We start from the raw sequence: 20,762 nt of genomic DNA on the forward strand, positions 1-20,762 counted from the left end.
GAACAAGTAAGTGCTAAGTGAGGTTTTATTATTGGGGCAAGGCAGAGTATGGGAAAGAGAGCAATAAATAAGAAAGAAGCACTGATCAGCACTTGGAGTACAGCTCTTTATGTTACACATTTAAATAAGTGTCCATTGCCTTACTAAAGGGGTCTGCAAATATTTGCATGGCAAAACCATGTAATTAAAAGTTGGGCCCAGCTAATGTTATTGCTTGCACTACATGAAAACGTTTGTGATGGGAGCCACGGTGAGTTCTCCTGCTGGCTGTTTTCTCTCTCTGGGAATGAGCCCTCAGATCTGCCCTCTAGGGAAAGTAAAATAGGACTGGGCTTTGTGACAGGGTGTGACGTTAGGCAAAACTGAAAAAACTAATAGAAGAATGTACAAATTTGTTTATTCTTTTTCGAAAGATGGGCCTGTCATTTTCTCATCAAAGTTCTCATTGGACATAGTTGGGACATAGATATTATTTTTAACTTAGAGCATTTGGGAATAGTGAAATAACGCAGTAATTTGGCATTCTCCCTACTCTTATTGCTTGACTGTGTATCCAACAGTTGGGCCTACAGGTCCCGTAGTCAGTTCACCCCAAGAATCCTCAAGTCAGCTACTGTACATTGCATGCTCAGTTTCAGAAGTGATGTATCAATAGGTTTTGCTTACCTTCTTCCAGTGACATGAGCTGAGAATAAAGTTCCCAGTTACAGACTGCATCATGTATCTTGGACCGTATACTCCAATTATGATTAGGCTTATTTTTGGTGGTACTCAAGTGATCATTATCGTGTGAGCTTAATTCACACCAGAGGATAGCAGTAGGTGTGATGACTTTTTTTCTATTTGCAGATTTCTTTCTTTTGACCTTTGACAGTAGTTATTTTTCTTCTTACCATTATTTAGTTCTTAATCATGCTTCCCCTAGTTCTGTGTAAGTTTCCTCACAACTGGTATATCCTAGAAGTGCCACCTTTTTCTAGGTAGCCCTCTTGAGCCTTCCCAAGCTCTCCTGATCTCATTTCCATGGCCTGGGAATCTTCAGTAAGCATTCTTTCCAGCACCCTCCTCTTCTTTTGTCCTGAATTGGAATTCCCTGAATCCCATGCTCTTCTCTTGACTTCCTACCATGTTATGTAGAACATCTCTTAGCTTCCAGTTGCAGAATTGACAAACTGAGAACTTACTTTTTTTTTTCCCCTAGTCCTCTACCTAATCTGCACTTCAACTGTGACAATCTTCATATGTATTTATTAGCTTACTTTATTTCTTGGCTTCCCCATAAGAAAGTAAGGTCATAAGTGCTAGTGACTTGCCTACTTATTTTGTTGTTGAGCTCCTATGCCAAGAGCAATAACAGATCCACCAGACAGTCTATAAATATTTGCTGCATAAAAGGATGGGTGAATTTATTAGCTTGGTTAAACATGTGAACCTGAATAGAGCAGGAGGTGTTGGAGTTTTTCGTTTTGTGTGACACATCCCATCTTTCAGGCATGGGAAATGTAACTGACTGTTGGAGATGAGATCATTTGCAGTCTCCACGGTGTTCCCTCTTCCTAGCCCCTCCAGCACATTGCCCGCCTTCCAGCCAGCTGCACAGGAATCCAGGCCTTGATGGTGTGCTCTCTGAAGTAGTCCCATCTTGGTGTCTGAAATAGTGCGAGCGAAAGCCCAGCCCTCACCTTGTACAGCTGGAAGACAGCAGAAATAGGTAACAGTTAAAACTGAGCTTGTTGTGGTCAAAGTAGAGCAAAGACAATCTCCAGAGGTGGCTAGAAGACTTATTTACCAAGATTCACTCTTCTAAATTAGTAGTCTACAAACTGTTTTAAATGTATATATATGTCAAAAAGTTCTTGGGCATATTCATATATGTTATATATATATGAGATCATATTCATGTATATAAGATTATATATATACACACATAAGATTTATTTATTTTTATTGGAAAGGCAGATATATAGAGAGAAGGAGATATAATGAGAAAGATCTTTCATCTGCTGGTTCACTCCCCAAATGGCTGTGATAGTCAGAGCTGAGCCAATCTGAAGCCAGGGGTCAGGAGCTTCTTCCAGGTCTCCCACACAGGTGCAGGGTCTCAAGGATTGGGGCTGTTGTCGACTGTTTTCCCAGGCCACAAGCAGGAAGACGAATGCAAAGTGGAGCAACTGGGATTAGAACCAGTGCCAGTATGGGATCCCAACACATGCAAGGCAAGGACTTTAACCGCCATGCCAGACCTGCATATATATTTATAAATGATAAATTTACATGATTGTACTAATATGTGATGGTCGTTATAAGGTGTAGCGGTATGCATTGTAGGTTAAGCCACTTGGGATACCTGTATCTCATATTGCAAAACTGTTCTCCATGCAGCACTGTGGGCTTACTTCCCAGAATCCTCTGCTGAGCTCAAGTACTTGAGGCCCTGCCACCCATGTGGGAAACTGGAAGGATCTTTGTCTTCCAAATTTATTCATTAATACATAAAAACAGTCTTACAAATAGTGTTGAGTTTTGGCCCCTGAGAGGCCTGTTCAGAGCAGCAAACATCTTGTCTGCTCGACAGATGTGTCTTTTCATGAACCCAGTCAACACGTGGCAGAGAAAAAGAAGCTCCCTGGACAAAAGCATAGTGATCTTAGCAATGACTGGAAGATAAGGCAGAGATTCTATCATTTTTTCTTCTGTAATGGCTGTTTTCATAAATGACACACTTAAAGCCTAGTATGCTGCCAAGCTGGAGCAAAGCAAGCAGTGTCTCTGGGCATTTCTAACAGCTCAGAAGCAGCGAGTGGCTGCAAATTCCAGGTAAGGAGGAGAAGTGCTGGAAGCAGCGCTGGACTCCTTTCCCAGGCACTGCACATTCTGCTGACCTCCAAGTGGAAATGGTCAGTGTGGGCTGGGTTGGCCAGCTGCTTCCAGTCTCCGTTAGGGGATACTATTGACATGGAGGTTGCAGGTCACAGATGTGGATTCACTCGGTACCTGTGGGATGGGGCTCACACCTGTGCACTTCCAGCAAGCTCCTAGAAACTGCTGCTGCCTTCCAGTCACACCCTAAGTGGCCTGTGCCTGAGGATCTGTGCACATCACTGGATCGCTCCAGGCACTTTTCCATTTTCCTGTTCCAACTATTGACCGTCCCCTTCTGCCAAATGGTGTTAGACCCCTGCAATCACTTTCCTTCTCCTGTGCCCTGAGATGTTTCCAGAAACCCCTGACCTTCTCTGTCATTCTCTTTCAGTCTCTGCAACCACAGGAAACTTTAAGTGCAGTCTCTCAAGGAAGAGTTTGCATCTGGAATTGGGGAAATAGTTTCAAAAAATAAACACACTGAAGTGCAAACTCCAGAACAAAATTCAAATGGTGGAAATTAAGATATTAAGCCCTTAAGATATTAAGGAGTGACATGTTTAATTAGTTTAGTTTAAAAGCAGGGAAAAAAGACTTACCTTTAATCTCATTTTTGGGGTCTGAATTGACGTTTTGAATCCCTGACACTGTTGGGAAATTGAGAGTGGTTGCCAGATGGTCCACACACCTGTGGAAACTCTGACCTCTACAGCAATGTAACAGAGCACCTGAGGGAGGAAGAATTAATGTCCTAATGTCCTCCCCTTACCACAGGCCCCTCACTCCCACATTCAGATGACCTGAGGTCGGTGTTGGTGGATGGATTTTCTCAAGCCCCACAGTTGAGAATAATGCCCCAAGGCAAATGGTGAGGATGGGCCTTGGGGTGCAGGTTGGCTGCCTTCTGACCCAGATTAGGAGTGTCAGGCACAGAACCATACCAATGTATTTCTATAGGAAGTCAGAACTGAAGTTTTCATTTAACAGGAGAAAAAGAGCATCTCCTAGGTGATTGTTCTGCAAACGTATTCTTCAACAGGGAAATACCCATGTCCCTGTGGGCTTAATTGTAGCCCTGTTGATGATTTTTTCATTGAATTCCTCTGCTGCTTGCAAGAGGTAAAGGCAGTAGATCAGGAATGAGCATTAGAAGGCAGAGGCAGAGGGGCAGCTGCATTGCGTGGGGGAAATCATTACCATTTCAGATGTCACTCAGCTTGATTTGTGAGTAAGGGAGGCATGAAGTCCCCTCATGCAGGCAGTGGACTGATACTAACGTGGGATTCTGTTCCTCCAGACTAACATGCAACATTGTCATCACCAATGCCTATCACCTCACCAGCCACCTTCTCCAGCACACTCAGGAGCCTGAAGCATTTCACTGTAGTCACAGACCTCACCTGTCCTTTCTAGGATGCTGGGTACATTAATCAACATTTATATATATGCATTTTTTTTTGGCAAATTTGATTGCAGCGTCTTTTGGGTAAAAAGCATTTATCTGTTTTGTGTTTGTCCCCACATTGTGTACATGGAAGAGCCTGAAAAGGGAAGTCCGTGAACCTGGAGTTCTTGGAGTGGATGTTTGTGGCATCTCCTTGAGTGTTCCAAAGGCACTGAATTGTCCCGACAGATTGATGTTTAACTTGGTATACTGAACTCATTGACCAGCAGCCTCTTCATGCACTTGCACAAGGACGTGGTGAACCCTTGAACAGGGAGGAAGGAGTCCTGTAGGAAGGGCAGAGCCTCCAGGAGCAGGGCCAAGTGGCAGGCTGAGCTCACCTGGGAACAGAACACATGGTTCAAAGGGCTTGGGCTGAGGAGGTGACCTGTCACAGGCATTTTCTTGCAGAGCTGGAATGTCGCTTGCCAAGTTGGTATATTTGTGGCTCTGAATGCTTTCTCCAGCAGTGGCAGCAGAGCTTGTAGTGATGACAGGAGCTGTAGGGTTGAAAAGAACTGGGCCTGAATCCCAGCTGCGTTGTCTCAACCAGTGGACTGTGGCCCTCAGCTTTCCGTGAGATAATGCAGAATCAACTATGTAACACTTGGGTATTAAGAATGTAATTTGTTCCCTGTTAGTGTCCCTAATGGATGACTCTACAAAGGTACTGCAGCTTGTAAGAACGGTGATGAATGGCCCAAAGCTGGAGCAGGACTCTAGATGCCCCTTCTGGGCTAGGTCTTAACTCTAGTTGCTGACTTGCAGGAATGCCTGGAAGAAGCCAGGTTGGAAGGTGAGGCAAAGAGGACCTCATCTGCCAAAAAAAAAAAAAATCAGTATTTCAGTAACTGTGTGAGTCTACAAAAACTGAACAGCAGCTCAGTAATCTGGGATGGTAATTGTGCAGCCTCTGTTCAGTCCACGAAGACACTCATACAGAGAACTATAATAGGTGGGGGGGGGGAGAGGAGAGGCACGGAGGGGATTACTGGTGGGACACCCTGGCTGATTCACATGTGCCAAGCACTTTCTGTGTACGAAGTACCATATTCCACACAGAGTCACAAGGATGAAACCCCAGGGAGGTCATAGTAACTGAGAAAGGCAGGAGAACAAGTGTTTGTGGAAGAGAGCATTTGATCAAAAACATGCAGACGGCTGAGAAGTGGATTCTGTCCGGGAGGCTTGGAGAGATGGCTTCAGAGACATTGGAGCTTTTGGACAATCATTAATACCAGAATTAAAAACCACTCGTAACGAATTGGAAGTTTGGAGATGAATCTCAAGAGCCACTAGGACCGCATTGCTCCAATCTCCAGCCCCAGAATGTAGATGAAGTCCAGATTTCTGGACCTGCCAGATGCTTTCAATTCTTCATTCTGGGAGAGAGTGGTTTTGTTTGTTTGTTTGTGTTTGTTTTGTTTTTAATAAGCAGGGACGAGGTTTGTGTCTTTCTTATGGATGCAGAACAGGCTTGGAGTGTCTTCAATCCCCGTTGAGGTTGGCTTAGTATAGGTCTTGATTCTTGGTCACTTTTATTTATTTGTTTATTTATTATCTTAAAAGGTTTATTTATTTTTCTTTGAAAGGCAGATGCATAGCAAGAGAAGGCGGAACAAAGAGGGAAAGAGAGAAATCGTCCATCCACTTGTTTACTTTCCTAAATAGCTGCAATACTCAGAGCTGGGCTGATCTAAAGCCAGGGGCCTGGACTTCCTTTTGGGTCTCACAGGTGGATGAAGAGGCACAAGGACTCTGGCTCTGCTCCCTTGCCAGGCACACCAACGGGGAGCTAGATTGGAAATGAAACAGTCAGGACTTGAAACAGCCTATGTGGGCTGCCAGCACTGTAGGCAAAGGCTTATCTTGTTACTCCATGGTGCTGGCCCCCTATTTGTTATTATTCTTACAGATGTATTTATTTATTTGAAAATCACAGTTACAAAGAGAGAGTAAGAGGCAGAGATCTTCCATCCATTGGTTCGGAACAGCCACCACGGCCAGTATTTGGCCGAGACAGAGCAAGAAGCCATGGACTTCGTCTAGGTCTCCCACGTGGATGGCAGGGGCCCAGCACTTGGATTTCTTCTGCTGTTTTTTTTTTCCAGGCCATTAGTAAGGAGCTGGATTGGAAGTGGTGCAACCAGGACGTGAACTGGCATCCATATGCAGTCAGTGGCTTTACTTACTATGCCACAGCACTGACCCTCCCTTCTGCAAATTTGGGAACTGCCAAAAAAACTTCTGGAAATCATGCATATGTGTGAGAGGTCTTTAAAAAAAAAACTTCAAGGAAGGTGCATATCATGAAAAAATATAAACATAGATTTCAAAAGTTTTACACCTAAATAAACTCATTCTTCCATCTTCCCAAGAACTTTATGAAACCCGCTCGTACATAATGGCAAACCTGCTTCACTCTGTGCACCTGCATCACATTGTGTGTCCGGCATGCTGTGTGGAGAGGATCCTGAAGTTTTGCTGTCACACAGCGGGAGAAAGTGCCCTTTCATTGCTCGACATTGCCACACAGTGCCTGCCTGTTCTGCCTGATGCCTTACCTACTGTTTCTGTCAGTCTTCTCTTCTGACACCACAAAGTCTCCTGTCTGCCTGCTGGGTGAAAATATACTCAGGGGTCCCAACACTCAAGTCAGGAACCTGCATTGTGTGGGAATTTCTCACTGACCCCTGGAGAGTTAGTAACTTGGAGAGAAAGGATGGTACTTGATGCCTGCTCGATGCCCTGAGCAGCAGGATCCAAGATCCTTGGATCTGGGTGCTTCAAGAGGCATCCGAGGCGAGAACACTCAGTGTAGCCGCCAACCAAGTGCAGCCCGAGGCCAACGTGGGTTCACAACCTCTTGTCTGTGCAGCTCACAAGTGAAGAATGATTTTGACATTAGAAAAGAAGTAGAAGCAAATTGAAAGAACAGTAGTGAGACATGAAAGTATTTAGTAGCATATTCAATGAAATTATGTGACATTGAAAATTCAAATCTGTGCATGAATTGAATCGTAATATATCTGAGCTTCCCCTTTTTGTATTGTCTGTCACTGCCTGGGAATCACACGTGCAGAGCTGGCTGGCCCACAAGAGCTCACATATTTACTGTTTTGCCTTTTACAGAAAAGGATGTGTGGACCCCGGTCTACAGAACTGAGAGGCTGGAGGCCAAGAGTAGCTCTTTCCCACGCTGTCAAACATTTCCTCGATTGGCACAGCCTCTGTGTGACTACTTATTAAACGATTGGGAGGGATGGGGTAGTTCTGAGAGTTTTCCAATTTGAAAATTAGGCTTTGGGCAGGGTGTGGTGCTGGGCGGGTGTCTCACCTGGAGCTCCCGGGGTTTGCACAGGTGTGGAAGAGCTTGTTCTTTTGGCAGTGCCTCTCACCTGAGGGAGGGGAACAGGAGGACGCCTTCACAGAGAGGCCTCTGCCTTGGCAGGTGCCGTTCTTTCTAATTAGGGTGTGGGCAGATGAGGTCCACCTCCACCCCAGAGGCATCACCAGAATGGGCTGGAAGCTGCCAGACATCAGGGCCATGGCTCTGGATGGAAACACCATGCAATGCGCACATCTGTGATTGTCCAACCGGAGCCTGGGAAATCAAGATGCAGCTCACAGCGGCATTTCCAGCCTTCCCCGGAAATGGGGCCGGGGGCAGGAGAGGGGGGGACCGGTTTTCGTTATTAATTCCATCTTGCCGGCTCCCAATCTGGTTCAGACAGTTATGTTTTGCAGCACGTTTCCACCTTGCAACTAGCAGAGTTAATTTAATGAAATGAGTAGTCTCGTGATGACCTGAAGGGGGAAAGCACATTAATCTGCAAACTATCAAAGCCGACTGACGTGTATTATTGTAGGACTCAGAAAAAATAAACAGTTTATGTAGAAGATTAAGTGGCAGTGTGGATTTGCTTTTGACATATCTTGTCTCCAAATCTAAGTTGGGGATTTATTATCGTGCTATCATGTCACAGCTATCTCATTTATATGATAACACATCTGTAATGTTTTACAAGTGCAGCACTACTTGTTCAAAATGGGGCTTTTTTTTAAGTCCTAAATTACAGTACCTGGAGAGGCATGCATAATTATAGTGCGTGTTAGCAAATGAGAGGGTGCATTTTCCACCCGCACTCAGCATTAATCGTCAGCACAGTGGGTGCAATAAAATCATAATTGCTTCTTCCAAACTTCTCATCTGAGCTGTGCAGGTCGAAGGCAGTGGTTTGGTGGAGAGATGCCTACTTCCCCTTGGGTGGAGGCCCCACTCGCATCTTTCTGGAGGATCCCTGGATTATATGGCTGGAGGTGATTCTCACTTGAGAAGAGCAAGACCCTTACGGGTCTTCACATTGAGGACCCCTTAGCTAAGCAACGCTGTCAAGTCAGCACACCAGGAAATGGGGAAGAATGATGATGGTCGGTCCTCGTTTTTGGATCTGGGTTGATGTTTCAGCTTCACTTTGTAAATTTTTACGAGTGATCTCACTTCTCTGAGTAGCTGTCTCATCTGCAAATGGAAAGTGGTAGTCCCAATGCAAATTGTTCTTCAGACCATTAGCAGTGTTTGTAAAGCATACAATGTGCCAGTAGTAAACAACAGATGCTATTAAAACGCTCTCCTAAGCCTGTATGGACCTGTAGGATCTACATGGGGCTATCCCTGGCCACATGGGGCCATGAAGGACTTGACCTGTGGCCCAGCTAGACTGGGAAGGATTACAGCCACAGAACACAGCTAGACTGGGAAGGATTACAGCCACAGAACACAGCTAGACTGGGAAGGCCTAGCACGAAGAGGGAAGTAAAGGCACTCACTCTGTCTTTACATGTGTTACGTTTGGAAGTGATCATGTTTTGCTTAGGCTGGCATAATTATGTTAGAACAAGCACTATTTCTTCCATTTCACATTTTTTCCTCCCTGTGGCTGTAAGAACATTTTTAATTGTGTTAAAGACTCACAATTTATTTTCTCATTGTGCAGCACTGCTCTAAACAAATGAATGCTGGACAGAATATCATGTGAATATGTATTTTGAGTTACAGTATTTCTTGGTATTATTATTATTATTATTTATTCTTTTTGAAACTTTTTTTAATTGGATAGCAAAAAGATAGAGAGCCCTTCCATCCTAATTTATTTGTTTAATATTTGAAGAGAGATCATTCTTCTCTCAGGTGATTCACTCACCAAATATTCGTAAGAGCCAGGACTGGGCCAGATTGAAGGCAGTAGCTCAGAACTCACTCCGGGTCTCTAATATGGTGGCCAAGATCCAAGTACTTGAGCATTCATCTAATATTCCCAGGGTAAGCATTATCAGGAAGCTGGAACTGGAAGCAAAGCTGAGACCCAGGCACCCTGTGAAGATGCAGGCATCCCAGCTGCTTTAAAAACAACTCCCGCTCCTATTGATTGATCCTTATCCTGCTTTGAATAAGATACTAGGGACAGTGGGTACAATGAACCACCCAGCTTATCCCAGTGCTCCCTGGTAGCCATATATGTACGCACACACGCACTTGCGCGTGCACACACACACACACACACACACACACACACACACACACACATCCATAGATTGTATGGGTCTTTTCAGAATGCATAAGATTCATAAAGTTCATTTGGAAGGAAAACCTTTCTCTTGGCACCAGATTCTCCAAGAACTATTACCTGATGCAATCCTGATGTTGTATGTCTGCCTATACCTTCCACCCTCCCTATGCAAAGCTTTTATGAACTTAGAATGCTGTGAGTCACATAAACACAGCCATGATAATTACATCCACCTTCATTTATGTAAATGATCTGATTTGATCCTCGAAGTAGCCCTACAGGATGGGCCGTGCAAGACCTATTGTTCTTTTTTATGGATGATGAGCCTGAAGATCAGGGAGGGCTCCAGTGACTTGTTCAAGTTTTCATAGCTGGTGAGTGGCAAGACCAAGGCTAAAACTCTCATCGCCTAAGTGGAAACTCCCTGTATTTTTGGCAGGCATGTACACTTTAGTGTGAAAGAGACTCATGGGAGAGAGAGCGTCAGGTACCCTGTCAAGAAGGGAGACATGCATACAACTGCAGATTAATAGTTCCAAAGGCAAAATTTTGTTTAACTAAATAGAATAGATGTTTAGACCTGTGTATGCCAATATTACACTAACCATGACATAGCCAACTCAAAATATTTGGTGTCAGAACCTCAAAGTATGGTTTATAGAAGAGCATATTTGTTTATTTACCTGCAAGAGCAATTTTCTAGAAACCTCATGTGCATATCGATGCCAGTTTTCACTCAGAGGCCTGGCATGTGGCATGAGCATTTGACTTTCTTACAGACCCCCCCAGGCATTGCCCACTTGTTGGTCTGAAGTTTGAATGACAAAGTCCAAGATGGTTGTCTTATTCTTTGCCTCAAATAGCGTAACCCATGGACTTGTGTACAAACTGGAGTGCTGATTCTCAATCTTGGCTAGAAGGAAACACCTTCCTTGGGGCTTTGAGTGAGTTCTCACACCTGAGACCCACCCTGGACCAATTAAATGCTATGGCACCTGAGAGTAGAGTTCTGAGATGAGTAGATTCTCATCATGTACTTATAGAGGAAGCATGATACATGAGACCAGTGGAGTCATATAGCTTAGAAAGTTTCCTCTGCATGGGAATTGACTCAGAGTAACCTAAATCTGAACATTGGATCCCCAGAATGGTTTCCCTCTTTCGCTATCCTCAAGGTGTTTGGGTGGACATTGTGACTGGGGGGGGGGGATTAAATCCCCACTTGGGATGCCCTTATGCCAAATTGGAGTGCCTGTTTTCAAGTCTCGCCTCTGTTCCAGAACTAGCTTCCTGCTAATGCTTCCTGGGAGACAGCAGAAGATGGGGCAGTGCTTGAGACTCTGTGAATACAGCTGGGTTTACAGGCTGGCAAGGTCCAAACATTCTCACCATGTGCATTCTGACGGATTGAATCATTGGTGTAGATTTATCTGAGAAGAGCAGCATACTGTTGTAAGAAGTGTGTTAATTATCTTGAAAGAAGTAGAAGGGGAATGGAGTAATCACTGAAGGAGGTTGACATGATGTAAATGAGCTGCCCAAATTTGTGGGGAAATTGAGAGAGAGGGGACAGATTCTATGCAAAGTAGGACAAGGGGATTGTAGTGTAAGGAGAATTCCCAAGCTTCCAAGACACTGAAGTTGGGAACTCAGCTGTTTCAAACCCAGGACAGCTTTTGAAAACATTGGTGAAGGACTGTAAAAAATCTAGATCTTTATTCATGGAGTGGAGATTGGGTACTTTTGCATAATATTGAAAGGAACTTGATTGCTTCTGACACAACCCCTGACAACCTTCAATCTGGACACGGAAAGGTACCAACTTATCCAGGAGTGAAAGGAGTCAGATGCCAACCAAGTATCGTGTTTAAAGCACAGGCATTGTAGTCCAAGCAACTTCATGAATTCCTGTATCACTGACTCATCTTCTTTTCTTTTTGAATACACAGCTGGAGAATATGACAACACTTTAACTGTGATGACTGCTTTTAATTTTCTTCTTAAATCTATACTGTTGCTATATATTGGAACCCTGACTGGTGCCAACTGCTCCGGCCACATGTCTGGTTTTCATTTAGTCTCTGAGTTCCTTTAGGGTAGTCATCTTCTGAAGCCTGGCTTAATGCATAACCCCTAATTGCAATGTGGAATTAAGTTGGTGCTGACTGTAGCATTTTCAACTTCAGAATCAAGAAAATTATCTCATAGACAGAGAAAAAGGCCTCTCTAGGGTTCCTCCCCTTGACCAGTGCCTTATCACTGTCCATTTTTTTACATTCAACTTTTTTTTTTTAAATTGAGTGCATTATGTGGCTATAAAGCAGCAGTTTAGATAATGTGGTCAGCCTGCTGGTTTATATATGTCTTCTCAGTTTCAAAATGTCCTCTTCTCCTCCTCCGAGTCTGACAAGGGCCTCGTTTCCCATTAAAAGTGCTGGCAGCTTGTAAGCAAGGAGAAAAATGCAGGCAGAGCTCCTCCTCCCAAGTTAGGCTCTGCGCTGAGCCCTCCCTGGATCCCTCACAGTCTCCGAGGGAGGCTAGGCTGCCAAATGATCAGCAATCCTAACAACTGCTGGCCAGAGATCCACTCTGTGGAGGCTGAAACAGAACATGCTCACATCCAATATGTAAGATGGAGAGTACGTCTGCCAGACTATGGGAGCATGGGGGAAAAGAGTGCCCTCCACTCTGTTCACAGAGACAGAGATCCACGGTGAGAATCTGGATGGGGAAGCAGCTGAGTCAGATCAGGCTTTGTTGGGCTGGGAGGGAGGGAACACATCAGAAGCCAGTCCAGAACCCAGCCCTCTGCTTGATGAGTCGTCTTCACTGCATAAATATTTGCTCAATGAAAGTTGGATGTTAGCATGGATATGTGGAGTTTCTTCCAAAATAGTTCCATCGTATTGGTTCTTTATTGTTTTGTCTTGTTTTCATTTCTTTCTTTCTTTGAGCACTGCTGAACTGAATGTGAATGGGGGCTAGGGAGGTTGACCATAGAAAGCACATGGGCCACATTCCCATCCTCCTGAGCATTCTGGTCTGTTGATCAAGGAGAAGGAAAACTAGCAAGGAGAAATAGTTGCCCCAAGAAATTTTGTAAGGCATCAGTGATACCACAGCCACCAGCAAGTGCCTGACCTACATTGAAGCTATAAATAAATGAGGCCATCAACCAGGAGATGCTTAATACTGAGGGGTTTTGAATCCAAGACCCTAAGGGTTAACAAGACTTGTTTTTTTTAAGGCACCCCAGGTTTCTCACTGGAGCTACTGTAACGGGCACTCAATGACAGTGGGGTTGAGAGACCAGGGACAAGAGCAGAAGGAATCTCTTACCTGTGATTGTCAGGAGGCCTTGTCCTGATAAAGTCCAAAGCAAGACCCCAGGACAAAGGGACCCAGTCCCTGCAAAGCCGTCAGAAATGGCCTCATTCATTGGTCAGACGTTGATGTAAGGGTATTCTGTGGGAAGCTTTATTTTGACACAAATGATACTCTTGGAGGTATTTTTAATTATTATATTTATATTTAGCAGTTTATTCAAGTGTATACTAAGTTATTGGAGATCTTTAAAAAAAAGATTTATTTATCTATCGAAAAGGCAGAGTTAGAGAGGGAGAGGCAGGGAACAAAAGAGATCTTCCATCTGCTGGTTCAGTTACTAAATGCCCTCAATGGTAAGAACTCTGTCCAGACCTCCCTTGTAAATGCAGGACTCCAGGTGCCCCCGTCTCAGGAAGTGCCATGTGCCTCTTAGCTTTTTGAGTCTTGTGAGTGGTACAAATGTTGTAACTATTGTGTATTATTGCCTTGAGAACCAGGTGTGTCAGAGTCATGTTTGTATCCTGCTTCAGAAATTTACACAACATCACAGATTGTACACCTGTTACACTATAAAGGAAGCTACAAAGTCAGGAGGTTTGATTTCTGTTAAGAACATTGATTCTAGTTGAGGAGCAAATGTGGTTACGTGAAATAGTTTCAGAAAAGAAGGAACCACTGGTGGTGGGACTGCATAATCAGAGGGGAGAGGGAGCCAAGCTTGAAAGTAGAATCTTAATTGTGGGTGATTCAAGATCTTTAAGTCCACACACAAAGCAGAGCAAGGGCGGGCTCTTCCAGTTTTTCCAAATCCTGGACACCTGACCCTGAGCCAAGGTCAATATTAAGTAAACAGGCTTGGCCTCTGCTCAGTCTGATCAAAAACAAATTAGGAGGATGCTTATAAAGAAGACTTAGAGGAGACTCTCTTACAAACACACACACGCACACACACATACAACACACACCCTGCATGTATGGATAATAATTATCGGCTTTAAATAATTGCTAATTTGGTGATAACAACTTCACATGGAATTGTCCAAGCCAAGATCTGACACAGTAACCGAGGTGAGATTGTAACTACAAACCAAGAAACCAGGTGGCATGTTCACCTGATGTTCACCTCACGTCTCCCATCTGCCTTCCATGATTCCCACATAATGATGCCAGTCAGTTTTCTTTGCTGTTGGCTGAGGCCTGGCTTTGCTCAAGTGCACCTCTGCTGTTGCTGGGCCCTGATGTCCACAGCTTAGCCTCGCTGCGAACTGAGTAGTTTTCTTGCTCATCTGTGAAGGGATCATCAAATGCCTAGCCTAGAAATCCATAGGGCTGACGTTTAGATTTTCCCTTCTTTATCAGTTTCCCTGTGGTTTTCCATATCGTGTCCAAATCTTTTTTAATTTAACAAAAAATATATTGAGAATAGCAAGAAGAAAAGGTGCAACTGGAATCCCATTCAGTGGCTTTAACAGAGTTGAAGCAGATGACACAGAGCTGCAGACAGCATCATCTCCGGCTCCTCCTAAGCCAGGAACGCACATGACATACAGGTGCACAGACACAGAAACGCGGGGTTTAGTCCCATGGACCCGTGTCTAAAACCTGGCTCCTATGAAGTAAGATAAACCGCTTCGATAAGGGACCTTCATTTATATAAGAGTGAGAATGTTAACTACTCTGAGATACTTCAAAGACCCCAAAGATGCATCTAAAGCAGTGTCATTCACACAATAGGCTCTCTGTTCATCACAGCTAACGCTTCTCAGGCCGCCAAGCACCAGGTGCCATGCTCAACATTCCATGTGGTGGCATGTCTTATTATTTCCCCTGAGTAAAATGCAAGAAGAACTTTCCAAGGGCAAAGCAAATACCCAATACACATCTGTCAAATGAATGACAAGTTTTATTTACTTCTCTAAAGAACCCCAACTGAGAGATGTGTGTGGTTGGCACTGTCCAGTAAGCTGCCACTTGGGATGCCTGCATCCTCTGTCAGAGTGCTGGGGACCAAGTTCTGCCTCTGCTGCCAGTCTAGCTTACTGCACCTGGGAGGCAGCAATTGATGGCGTAAATACTTAGATCCCTGGCAGCCATGTGGGGGACCCACATAGAGCTTCCTGGCTCCTGGTTTTGTCCTGACCTAGTCCTGCCTGTTGTGGGCATTTAGAAAGTGAAAAACAGATGGCAGATTTATATCTCACTCCTTCTTCTCTCTCTCTCTCTTTCTCTGTCACTCTGCCTTTCAAATAAACTTTTTTTTTTCTAAAGGCTAGGATAGGCATTGTGGTAGAATGGGTTAAGCAACTGTTTGGGATGCCCACGTCCAATAGTAGAATGCTTGGAATCAAGTCAGGTCTCACGTCTGCTTCGGGTTAATCTTCCTTCTATTACGTAGAGATGATGAACCTAGTCCTTGGGTCTCTCTGGGGCCACATTGGAGACCCTGCTGGAGCTCCAGCCTTTAATCTCTTTGGAGATTAAAGTAGCAGATAGTAGATCTCTCTTCCCCACCCCACCAGTCCCAGTTGCTCTGCCTTTCAAAATTACATGCACACACAAAGACATGCATGCATGCCTAAATAAATAAATGAAAATAACCCAAATTATGTTAAGTATACGTAAGAATCTTAATTCATCAGATGAGGAAATGGAGGCAAAGGCAATCTAATAGTTTTTACAGGACTGTGCATTGTTAATCAGAGTTGGATAGATGGATTGAATTTCAGGTCTTGCTAGCCTGTCATTCAAACCCACTGCACGCTACCAGCTCTGTACATGTTTTTGTGGTGGAGTAAACAATTCCCATGGCCTTCTCCAATCTTCCTCCCTACCCTGCCAAATCCATGTGTCCATAGGCACTGTGGGAAGTCCAGCCCAGAGTCCAGCTGTCAGTAGGACAGAGCCTGGATTTAGAGCCCATGGGTATGCCTGTGGACGTAGAACAGTACACGCCACATGGAGTCCCAGGAATGACTTGCTGGATACCAAAGCCTCTGAGCGGGCCTCAGCCTGCGTCTTTGAGTTGTTTGTGAGTGGGTGCCTGGCCAGCATCCACAGTTCATTCAGTGCCAGCTCCAGGCCAGGGCTCCAGAAGGAAGAAAAAACTCCCGAGGCTGTGGCGCTGGAGCCTTAGCCCCGCTAGCAATCCAGAATCCAGTGAGAAGCAGCTGTTTGGTGGTCCTGTCCAACACAGCTGGCAGAGGGACTCGACACGTATTGCTCTCACTTTCTCCACTGGAGCATGCACATTCATTATGCTGTGAACTTAAACTTCCCTTGATGTCTGCCCGAGCTCCTTTTGCCTTTATATCCAGGCACTCCAGGGTCATAAACAGGAAGTGATCCCTGTTCATCACTTGCTTCACACAGCAGCAGACACTAGGTGTAGCCCATTCAATCACATGTCCTACTCAGCCAGGTCCACCTTAACTTGGGGGAGGTGGGGAGACAGAAAGAGGGAGGAGCCCCCGCCTCATCATTCATTTCTTTAGTCTCTCTACAAATACAGGTAGAGTCTATTCTATATGCTAGGGGATAGTCTAGCCTTAGAAGATGCTGCAGTGAGCAAAGCACAAACCAACCCTTGCTGCAGTTAATGGTACTCTCATTGAGAAACTGGGTCTGTGTGACAGAGAAGAGATATCCTGGGATAGCAAGTTTTTGCATCTGACTGAGGTGGAATAGCAATAGACAAAAGGATTTTGTTTGGGATCCTGAACCGTTTGAGAAGCAGGGTTGGTTATGAATCAGGGGGCTTGCTTTTTCAAAGCAAATGAACACCTCAGTTCTCCGCATCAGTGGCCAAGCTCTGCCCTTTGTGGGTTCCTTGCAGAGTTCTCTGTCCCTTTGTACCAATAGGAAACAATATTCTCCATGTGCAACCTGGACCCTCCTGCTCCCTTCCCAGTGCCTCTGCTTGCTCTGGAAGGGCGACATTTTTCATTCATTTTACAGATGGAAATGCTGAGACTCCAACGCTGGAGCTCCCCCGGTTGCATTCTCACACTCAGGAGCTTCTAGAAGCCTCTTCTGGCATTATTGTTCTCAGAAAACTTTGGATATTCAGTGGCATTCCAGAACAATGCCACACATATATATATTTTTTAAAAAGCACATTCTGAACCTTGATTGTTCATTGGAAGCATTCAGGATTCTTGAAAACAGTGTGAAAACCCAGGGCCCATTTTACAGAGGCTTAAGTCCAGAGACATTACTGACTAAAGATGAAACAGCACTTCCCTCCTGTGTGATATTCTGATACACATTCACGTTATTAAACCATTATCACAAGCAAGCCCATTAACATGTTTGTCACCTCACCTGGTTACCTACCAGTTAAGTGTCTGTGGGATGGGAATATTTAGCAAATGTCAAGTGTGTTTATTGTTGCAGACAGAGGGATCTCTCAGTTTTCTGATGTTCTTGCTTGTAGTTCACACGGTTAACTAGAATGTGCTAAGAAGGATGTGTCCAGACCAATCTGGCCTGCCTTCTTCCAAAAAGCCCATTCTACAAAGGTGGAACATAGTGAGTCAAGTGGTTCCCAGGGTGTAAAACCTGGGGCAGAAAAGCTTTTGGGTCCAACTGCTGCAATGAAAGTGGAACATGTGTAGACGAGACCTCGCAGGCTCTGGGCAGCTATCCCAAGCCTTGGGGAACCAGCTTTCTGTGGATTCCAGGCTTCTGCCCATCCATCTGTGAGTAACGCATTCGCTTTGCCTGACTTGTTGTGCAAGTGTTCTTTCTCACCAGACACTGCCAGGTACCTTTCCAAGTGCAGTCATCATGGTACACAGACCACCGGAGCCCATCCCTCAGGCCCTGTGGAGGGCTTGCGCCCTTGGATGGGTTATCTTCACATGTCCTCCACCTACCAGGCTCTGGCCAACATCCCGGCAAACATTCTATTGTCTGGTCTGTTTATTTGCCTTAAAATTTTAGATTGTACATATAGGTGAGCTCATGCAGTACTTGTGCTTCGTAGCAAAGTGACTTTCAGGTTCATTTATGTATATTGTCCCAAATGTCAGGATTTCCTTCTTTTTAAAGGCTGAATAGTAATACTGCATCATATACATGCATACTATATTGCTGATACAGACAATGACAGATAGTCCAGCATCCTATTGTCAAGAGATACACTAAACAGTTTCATTGGGAGTCCATCTTTGATTTGGAAGTAGAGGTGCATACTGCATTGTATCCTCACATCTGAATATGATAGTCCCTATCACACAGCTACTATACATTCCATTAAATGAAAAGCCACAAAACAAAAGCAACAACAGGAAAAAAAATAGAAAATTACAATTAGCTATTTTGATGTTTATAACTTCTTCGAAAAGCTAATCACTCAGTTACAGGACATTGCTTTTTCATTTGCAAGTTTACTATCAGCCTTCCGCTTTTAATCTTGATTCACTTGGTTCTTCCCCACAATTCTAATTAATATAATCTTACAAGAAGGGTCTCTTTTATACCCTTTTAGGTATAAACTTTTCATTAAGGACTCAGTCAAGAATACTCAATATTTGGCTCTTTTTTCTTTACTCCTTACCATCACCCATTACTTTGCTTTCTTTGTACCTCCAAGCACCATCTTCCATGTAACTGATTAGGGGAATCACATTCTTTTGATTTCCTGTGGTCATTTCTCAATCTCTGACGACTCCCTACACCACTGACTCCTTGGTTTGTGACCTTGACCTCCTGATTACACGGGCAGGACATGGGAAATGAATCAGTAATGTTTCCTAATGGTTTGTCTGGAAGGAGTTGGTTTTCTACACTATCTCTTGCCTTAGTGGAAGAAACATTCTCTGGTTATAAGTGGGAAAATATCTGAACCTTGTTCTCTAACCCATTAGACTAGTTAGGAAGATAATATGTCACCAGCTGATATGTTATTCAAAGTATATGAAATTTCAGTTAGAAAGAGAAATAAAGTCAAGAGACCTAATTTGTAGCATGGTAGCAGTAGTTAATAGAAATATGTTATACAATTAAAAACCATTTGCTAGAAAAATATATGTGAAATGATGCATGTTAGTTAAACCATTTCATAATGTATACATATTTCAGAGCATCATGTTGTTTACTGTAATTATATGGAAATTTTATTTTTAAAGAAGGAGAGCATTGGTTGGTTCATACTTTTTCATTTCTGAAATGGGTAGATGGAGGCAGGGAGAAGGTCCAATCAAATCAAAGGTAATGGCGGCTCATGGAAGGTGACGTGTTTTGTTTTTGAAAGGTCTGATTTTTTGCTCCAGGTGACAGGTGGCAATCTATAAGAGACATATTTGACTGTCAAAACTAGAGTAGAGGAGGTACAGCCAGAATCTAGTGTGTCCAGGCCAGGAATACTAATATCCTACAACTCACAGTGTCCACAGCAAAGGGCTGTCTGGCCTCCAGACATCATCAATCAAGCTGATGATTGAAAACCTCAGTTTTTATCAAAGGAGAAATACATTCATATTTTTACTTTAGAGAAACATCTTTGGCAGTAATAGGACTGATATATTGAACATAAGTGACTCTGAGGGTTCGCAGGGAATAGGAGCAAGCCAGCTGTGACGTCTGAGAGAAACATTCCTTGATTGAGTTAAGATAGTTCTGATAGGGCCCGACCCAATGGCTCAATCCCCCACCTGGCAAGCACTAGGATACCATATGGATACCGGTTTGTGTCCTGGTTGTTTCACTTCCCATCCACCTCCATGCTTGTGTCTGGAAAAGTGGTGGAGGACAGCCCAAGTTCTTGGGACCTTGTGCCCACATGGGAGACCAGAAAGAAGCTCCTGGCTGCTAGCTTTGGGATTGACTCAGCTCTGCCCGTTGCAGTCATTTGGGGTGTGAACCTGCAGACATAAGATATTTATTTCTGTTTCTCCTCTCTGGAAATCTGTCTTTACAGTGAAAAAAAAAAAAAAAACCTTAAACAAACAAACCATGAAGATAGTCCTGATCTGCAAGGCCTACTTAGGAAAGTGTGACGTGGACATTACATGTAGGGGAAAAGCCTTTAGCATTTAGAACAATGGTGATGTTCTTTAGGATCTAGAGCCAACCTTTACTTTCATCTTTTATCACTTGATTTGAACTGTGCTGTGTTCCCTGCACACTGTGGCAAGAACCTTCACTGAGGTTCCTGTCTAGTCTAGCAGTCCGAGGAGACTCGGACTAAGCAGCATTCAGAGGTGAAACTTAGTCACTGAGAAGATCTTAACAACTGGAATTAAAACTTAATCAAGCAGACTTGGGCTCAGCATTAAATTATTCGAGCAATTGGAGCGAATTATGCACTGAAGAACCATGTTTTACTATTATATAAATCTGTTACATTTATTATTGCTAATGAGGATACAAAGGTGTATTAAGTTGTCAGGCCTAAAAAACGTTTAAAAAGACAAGGTAGGATAGGAAAAGTTAACTATTATTTTTCGTGCTTTCTTCAAGTTTCTGCTATCTATTTGCTATTGGCTTTTCCTTCTCAAATAATTGCTTCATGGTCATATTATGGTTATAGTAGCCCTGGGCATAATCACCTCCTCCAC

This window comes from Ochotona curzoniae, unplaced genomic scaffold (genome assembly GCF_017591425.1).
Source record: "Ochotona curzoniae isolate NIBS_2020 unplaced genomic scaffold, NIBS_Ocur_1.0 contig_3622, whole genome shotgun sequence".
In the NCBI taxonomy this organism is placed as follows: Eukaryota; Metazoa; Chordata; class Mammalia; order Lagomorpha; family Ochotonidae; genus Ochotona; species Ochotona curzoniae.